The following is an 8348-nucleotide window of genomic DNA, read 5'->3' as shown; positions in this document are numbered from 1 at the left end:
GTATTTAGATTTCATAAAAAGATTGTGTAATATAAATAAGCTGAAAATGATATTTAGTTTACTGGATGAAAGGATGTATGGCATTAGTGGTCAACAAGAAACCCAATGGGAAATTACTTCATTGAAAAAAATAAACATTTATGGAAATGTGACGCATAAATCGTATTGCGGAATTTTATCGCGAACTGCGCGCCGTAATTGATTGAGAGTTATTTATAGAGTTCTGTCCTTGCGAATCATTTTCTTTGAGATTAAAAAAATATGCAAAATAATGTATTTAAGTTTCAGATACAATTTAATATTAGTATTTTGTGTTTATAACAATAGCCCAGGTAATTAAGAAATTTATAAATTATGTTTGATTACTTGGAATATTAAAACCGGTTTGTCGGCTTATTTATAACTCACTCACCATATGTGCACGCTCTTCGTTCTGACGCCACCCTTCACACAGTTGACTGGGTGTTCGAATAGAGTTCGGGGTAACACATTTTTAATATTGGTAAGCAAATTATAAAATGTTTTGATATTTTATTTTGGATAAATATTATCAGTATCAATACATGTAATTCTACTATAGTAACATTTAGCATTTTATTAATTTCATAAATATGCTAACGTTCATTTATAGTTATAACAATTCTAATGCGTTATAGCAGTGGAATATTTCTTTAGTAATTTCGACAATGAGTTTATACAATTTTCTTTATTATTCATAATAGAATACCTCTTTGTTCCGGTGAGACAGGTTTAATTGGGTGTGGTACTGCCATACAATTGGGGTATGTTATTGATGTATTTGTGTTTATTTTTTCCATAATATTCATTACAATGTCTTTGTTGACTGAATATTTGATATGTTGTATATTTTTGGAAAGAAACAATATTTATTATAGACCAGCCTTGCAAAACTTCAAAATGATAGCAGTTTGTAGTGTACATTGTACTTGTAAGCTGACCTTGTCCTGGGATGAAAATAAAGACATAACATTATGTTTACCTATATACAAGTTTATTTTTTGCACTTATTGTATTTTATAACAACACCCCCCTCCCCATTGTGGCTGTTGTTGGTCTTGGCAACTAGGCAATGAGTAAAATTTTAAAGTTTTACATTAAAATTTTACCATGTAAATTACACCTGTGTATTGACACCCAAATGGTACAGGCCAAAAACACATCATTGCCTAATGTTATATCATAAAATCAAGCAACAAATTTAGCAGATCTTCTCATTCCGGTTGACGGCAATGAGACGATTTGCAATCACCCCCAAACATCAATCATTAAAATGTCAATTTTCAATTAAACAAAACACCATATGACTATGATTCCGGTGAGCGGCAATCCAAGTGTATCATATATATATGTGACCAAATTGTCACCAAATAATTTAATGCATAAAATATTGTCCAATCAAATCATTCAATGTCCAATCACAGGAACCAGACGCGCATTCTTCTTGTGTTCCGTAATCAAAAATGTACTTTATCTGGCCCCAAGTTTCCAAGACAGTCTTTTCAAACACACTCCATTGTATTTGTTTCTTTTCCCATAACCAGAACTATATCCAAGAATCGAGCTCACCTGAAAAATTGAAAACATTTTCCGCAGTACATATTCTTACAACTTTTTGGGATGGGTGGGAAGGGAAATTAAAATGTTGTCTCGACTGTTATCTCACCGTTCTCCCGAAATTGCCTCGTCATAAAAGGAAATGCTATTCTATTTGCCAACTTATTTCCGGTAGGATTCCGGAATAGTGTTTCCGAAAAAATCCTCAGAAATAAAATATATTTAAGTCTGGCTAAAATAAATGGATTTATAGTTAATTCTATAAATCTTATTATTGTGTTTTATTTCTTTTCCTTGTAATAGCTCATTGCCAATTTGTATATATAATAAAAATAGTGACATTGAACCAAAATCTTTGTCATAGAAAGGAAGTATCATGTACACTAACTTTGAGACGTCGTCAAAGGTGTAGCTTTTTGAAAAAAAATCAGAAATGGATTAAAGATAACATCCAGTATGTAAATGTGTGCGATGGTAGATTTCTACACAGTGGCGGATCTAGACCTCACTGTACTTGCGGGGGTAGATTTCTACACAGTGGCGGATCTAGACCTTACTCACAGTTCTTGTGGGGTTAGATTTCTACACAGTGGCGGATCTAGACCTTACTCACAGTTCTTGTGGGGTTAGATTTCTACACAGTGGCGGATCTAGACCTTACTCACAGTTCTTGTGGGGGTAGATTTCTACACAGTGGCGGATCTAGACCTTACTCACAGTTCTTGTGGGGTTAGATTTCTACACAGTGGCGGATCTAGACCTCACTGTACTTGCGGGGGTAGATTTCTACACAGTGACGGATCTAGACCTTACTCACAGTTCTTGTGGGGTTAGATTTCTACACAGTCGCGTATCTAGACCTTACTGTGGGGTTAGATTTCTACATATAAGATACAAAGAAGATGAGAGAAAAAAGTCATATAACAAACATGTATGCACCTAGCATTGCAAACGAAAGAACTAATTTTTTTCAAGATATTTTAGTTTCTTTCCATTTTCAGTGAATCTTTTGTAATAACACACTTGCGGAGATTGATAGATGTGGTAAGACACGTCATGTTTATGACCAGGGCTTCAAAGCACTGTTTAATCTGATAAATCAACATGATGTAGTAGATGTATGGAGGAATAGAGAAGGTAAAATGTTAGTAGGAAACACATTGGTTAAGAGTAGAATAGATTACATTCTAAATTCACACGTTATAAGAGCAAGTGTTAGAAATATAGCTTATGTTGAAACTACACTAAGCGATCATTTGATGGTAGTGGTGTACTTTAATAATACTGTTTGTAAAAGAGGACCCCAATTGTGGATAGGCCTACATAATAATTTGCTATTGAATGATGATAAACATAGAAAAAAAAATCATTGAAATAATTGAAAGAGAAAAAAGTTGTATATCATATGAAAATTTAATGTTGGTGCGGTGGTATAATTTGAAATATAAGCTCAAAAAGTTTTCTCAAATTTTTAGTAAAACTAGGACCAAGGAAAAAAATTAAAAATATAGTTTTAAAAACAAAATGCAAAGAATTTCACAATTGTTTTTCGTGATTAAATGTTGTTTATTGGCGTTTATTTGGTTTGGAGTTTAAAAACCGCTACATTCCAACCTAACCAGTGGATATGGGGTATCTTATAGGTCAAACAATATCCACACAACAAGAACTCGCAAATAAAGGGAAAAGAAAGGACAGGACAATAAAAAAAATATATACCAATACAAAATTCTTAAACAAAAGTCAGGCCAAGGTTTAAAGGTATAGGACAGCCATGTAATGTCAGTCTTTGCATATAATTTACTAAATTGTGTACTTGACAATGTAACAATATTTATACATATAGCATCATAAATTTTAAAATTTTGTTCTATTGCATTCTAAGTTCCCAAATAACTTCCATTTTTCAAAAAAACCCAATCTGGAAAAATACAAAACCCCCTGCTGGACTTGAACCCGCGATCTACAGTTCAGCAGTCGACTTGCGCTCGTTCTCTCTCTCTCTCTCTCTCTCTCTCTCTCTCTCTCTCTCAACATTTTAAACCAAAGACATACCACAGACTAATAATCAGTTGCAGTCACATTATATTTAGAATATGAACAATACTATTCCACATGTTTCTTTTAATAGAGGATTTCTATGTAAAAATAACTTTTTGAGTAGGTAGATTTTCTTTTTTAAAACAGTCAATTGATAATGATATAATTACGGAACTGTAAATATGCAATTTATCAAGCGTGACATCTCGTATATTCATAAGTATATTTAGATCTAAACATAATTCCATGTGACTTCCGCGAGTGAGGAGAACAAGTTACTCAAACCTTGACATGCATGTCCCACTCTCTTGAGGATACCACGTTGATAAAGTGCATATTTACAGTTCCGTAATTATAACAGTGGAATCTACGAGCGCTTGTATCTCCAGACATATCTGTATGTGGTAAGTGAAAGTAGTACCAGAGATGGGGGATTTGCTATCATTGTAAGCCAAAATCATTTGGGGGGAAAACCACAACATGAAATTCAAACGATTCTGTAAATAAATTTCAGGTAAAATTTAATTATCTTTGTAAGACTCTTTATAAACGGCAATTTTCCTTTTATCTCTTCCACAAAGCTATTGTCCAAATCGTACGGCAGTGGTGCCTGTACTATCTATTGTAGAGCAGTGGTGCTTGTAATATCTATTGTAGAGCAGTGGTGCCTGTAATATCTATTGTAGAGCAGTGGTGCTTGTAATATATATTGTAGAGCAGTGGTGCTTGTAATATATATTGTAGAGCAGTGAGGCCTGTAATATCTATTGTAGAGCAGTGGTGCCTGTAATATCTATTGTAGAACAGTGAGGCTTGTAATATATATTGTAGAGCAATGGGGCTTGTAATATCTATTGTAGAGCAGTGGTGACTGTACTATCTATTGTAGAGCAGTGAGGCTTGTAATATATATTGTAGAACAATGGGGTCTGTAACATCTATTGTAGAGCAGTGGTGCCTGTAATATCTATTATAGAGCAGTGGTGCTTGTAATATATATTGTAGAGCAGTGGTGCATGTAATATCTATTATAGAGCAGTGGGGCTTGTAATATCTATTGTAGAGCAGTGGTGCATGTAATATCTATTGTAGAACAGTGGGGCTTGTAATATCTATTGTAGAACAGTGGTGCCTGTACTATCTATTGTAGAGCAGTGCTGCCTGTAATATCTATTATAGAGCAGTGGGGCTTGTAATATATATTGTAGAGCAGTGGGGCTTGTAATATCTATTGTAGAGCAGTGGTGCTTGTAATATCTATTGTAGAACAGTGGTGCCTGTACTGTCTATTGTAGAGCAGTGGGGCTTGTAATATGTATTGTAGAGCAGTGGTGCCTGTAATATCTATTATAGAGCAGTGGGGCTTGCAATATCAATTGAGAATTAATGTAAACCACAATTATTGAATTATAATTTACAGCTTTGTATATAATGGTAATTACCATGCATATTGCAGTGTAAATTACAATGAAAACATTACGTGTGTTTCACAAATTCTGTAGATGTTTTATCAAGAAAATCGCCAAGTATCATAATGCCATCGCTCGTGGATGTTCATGGTCCCATCGCTGTAAGAGATTAAATAGATATTTGCTTTACACGGGATATAATTTTAGAAACTTTAAGAATGAAGAAGAAACTGTATTGTTGTTTTATACACAACTCAAACGTAGCTAGTACCATTAATACATCCCAGAAGAGAAAGATACTGTGTTTCAATACTTTGGCTCTCAAAATTAACATATTCTTCAAGGTCTGACAGATCCAATATATTCTCTAGTAAATGTTCTCTTTCTGATAAAACATTGAAGCAACTAAGCATTACATGCATGTTATAATTTAAAACATTTTTACCAAACAAAGTACATTCTTTTGAAACTATTTTCATAGAAGCAAGTTGCAAGAGACAATTAATAGACCGTCGTTGACCAGGATTTTCATTAAGGATACACCAGATATGACTTGGTCTTAATTTACAATGAATTTTCATAAACAACGACAGATGTTGACATTGTGATATTGCATTATGCCATTTTCTATCTTCTACTAGAAATACATTTTTAAAAACTAATTTTGAAAATGATTGTTTATCAAAAACAATATCAGCATGGTCAGAAAATACATTAGACATTTCTGTATTTACACAAATATAGAGAATGTACATGTATTTACACAAATATAGAGAATGTACAGAGAATGTATATGTATTTACACAAATATAGAGAATGTATATGTATTTAAATAAATATAAAGAATGTATATGTATTTACACAAATATAGAGAATGAACATATATTTACACAAATATAGAGAATGTACATGTATTTACACAAATATAGAGAATGAACATGTATTTACACAAATATAGAGAATGTATATGTATTTACATAAATATAGAGAATGTACATAGAGAATGTACATGTATTTACACAAATATAGAGAATGTACATGTATTTACACAAATATAGAGAATGTATATGTATTTACACAAATATAGAGAATGTATATGTATTTATACAAATACAGAGAATGTACATAGAGAATGTACATGTATTTACACAAATATAGAGAATGTACATGTATTTACACAAATATAGAGAATGTACATGTATTTACACAAATATATAGAGAATGAACATGTATTTACACAAATATAGAGAATGTACATAGAGAATGAACATGTATTTACACAAATATAGAGAATGAACATATATTTACACAAATATAGAGAATGTATATGTATTTACATAAATATAGAGAATGTACATGTATTTACACAAATATAGAGAATGTACATGTATTTACACAAATATAGAGAATGTATATGTATTTACATAAATATAGAGAATGTATATGTATTTACACAAATATAGAGAATGTATATGTATTTATACAAATACAGAGAATGTACATAGAGAATGTACATGTATTTACACAAATATAGAGAATGTACATGTATTTACACAAATATAGAGAATGTACATGTATTTACACAAATATATAGAGAATGAAGATGTATTTACATAATTTTGCGAATATTTATCAGGTGTTGCTAAAAAGCAGTAAATGCAACAGTTTTTGTTTTTTTTAAATGATTTAGGTGTGCTACCAATGGAATGTAGAATATACGTAGATATTATTAAATATTGTATGTTGTTAATTATTAATAACTAACATGTAATGAATGTACAAATATTAATAATTTATCAGAAACAAATGATTTATCCTATACATGAGAAATACAGAATGTTTTCAATGACAATTGTGAATCCTCTGAATGTTTATAAAATCACTGCAATTTTATCTAGCAAAGACACTTTCTATAGAACAAAGAAAAAATATTAGTAGGCTAAGAATATATGCACACTCTTTGAAAATTGATTGATTGATGATTTTCCGCCACACTCAACAATTTTTCAGTTATATGGTGGCGCCCAGTTTTTATTGGTGGAAGAGAGAACCCAGATACAATGTACCTGGGAAGAGACCACATACCTTCCGAAAGTAAACTGGGAAACTTTCTCACTTACCGCCGCGAGCGGGATTCGAACCCGCGCCGACAGAGGTGATGCTGGGAAACTTTCTCACTTACCGGCGCGAGCGGGATTCGAACCCGCGCCGACCAGAGGTGATGCTCTAACCACTCGGCCACGGAGTCTTTGAAAATTGAAAAAGGTAGGCACTGGAATATATCATCACGCTCTGTGATGAATTAGAAGATGAATATCATTTTGCTTTGAAGTGCTCTCTATATTCAGATTTGAGAAACAAATTTATTAAAAAAAATATTACTGGTTTGGACCCTCAACTTTTAAACTTACATAATTAATAAGTACCAATAATGTGAAAGAATTACGATATTAAGGGACATTTTTGACATGCTTTTGATAGAAATGGTAATTGATGTTATTAGAAATAGTTAGATATGTCCATGTATATGTTATTAAATTTGTTGATTTAAAAACTGCCCATCCACCACCATTTGCTCTAGCTGCAGAACTGTAGCTCTCTGGGGGGAAAAATTGTGACGGAATAGAGTTATTTTGTTACATTATTTTTTCAGAGAGCTCGGTTCTGCCGCTACATCTGCTCTAGTCATTGTTGCCACATCTTTGTATTTTGCTAATCACATGCTGTGAACAGACATAATATATGATTGTTTTTCTGAATAAACAAACATTCACACTGTCACGCATGTACATTAAAATTCACGCGAAATGGTAACTTCTAGGAATTTCAGGTCTAGTCCTATTAATTCAGTCTGGCGGTTCATTCACTCTGATCAAATCTGCTGTGTGTCTATTTCCTAATGTTTGTGCCCTATGCGTGGCAGAACTCAGACAAAAGAGCACTGTATATGTTAAACAGGTGTTTTGAGGAAACCAAAACCATAATTGTCATCGCTAATTTACATCTTTTGAATAAATTATACGGTCTAATGTTGAATAGTTTTTTCTTAAACCCAGTTTGATTTTCATTAATCAAATTAACTTCCTCAGCATCTTTTATGACTTTAAAAACGTTTCAAAATCTTATTTTACAAATATTATGTTGAAATGATTGATAAAAAAATATATGATCACTTTAATTGTAAATTGATTGTATCACCAAATGTGATCACCCGAATTTTCTCTAATATTTACTATACTCGCAAATGCAATGTATGAATGATTAGAAAATTAGAAACGATGAAATATTTAAACATCAATCAAACTATGGAATTCGTGAAAATAT

General features: G+C 32.2%; 1 protein-coding gene across 4 annotated transcripts in view; it reads left to right on the top strand.

Moving 5' to 3' along the window:
* Window positions 1–387: 387 nt before the first annotated feature.
* Window positions 388–8348, top strand: part of LOC125663546 (glycoprotein 3-alpha-L-fucosyltransferase A-like) — a 12131-nt gene continuing 4170 nt past the window's right edge. For 2 of the 4 annotated variants that reach the window (XM_056152965.1, XM_056152963.1), the window contains exons 1-2: window positions 388–502; window positions 723–782. The gene's annotated coding sequence lies outside the window, so the exon portion shown is untranslated. Of the gene's footprint in view, window positions 503–722; window positions 783–3797; window positions 4020–6535; window positions 7290–8348 lie in introns of those variants that run through there. The other 2 variants (XM_056152966.1, XM_056152967.1) reach the window with 2 other exon arrangements.

Source organism: Ostrea edulis, chromosome 1 (assembly GCF_947568905.1).
Source record: "Ostrea edulis chromosome 1, xbOstEdul1.1, whole genome shotgun sequence".
NCBI lineage: Eukaryota > Metazoa > Mollusca > Bivalvia > Ostreida > Ostreidae > Ostrea > Ostrea edulis.
The sequence above is the reverse complement of the archived record's forward strand: the minus strand, read 5'-3'. Positions and strand labels throughout refer to the sequence as shown.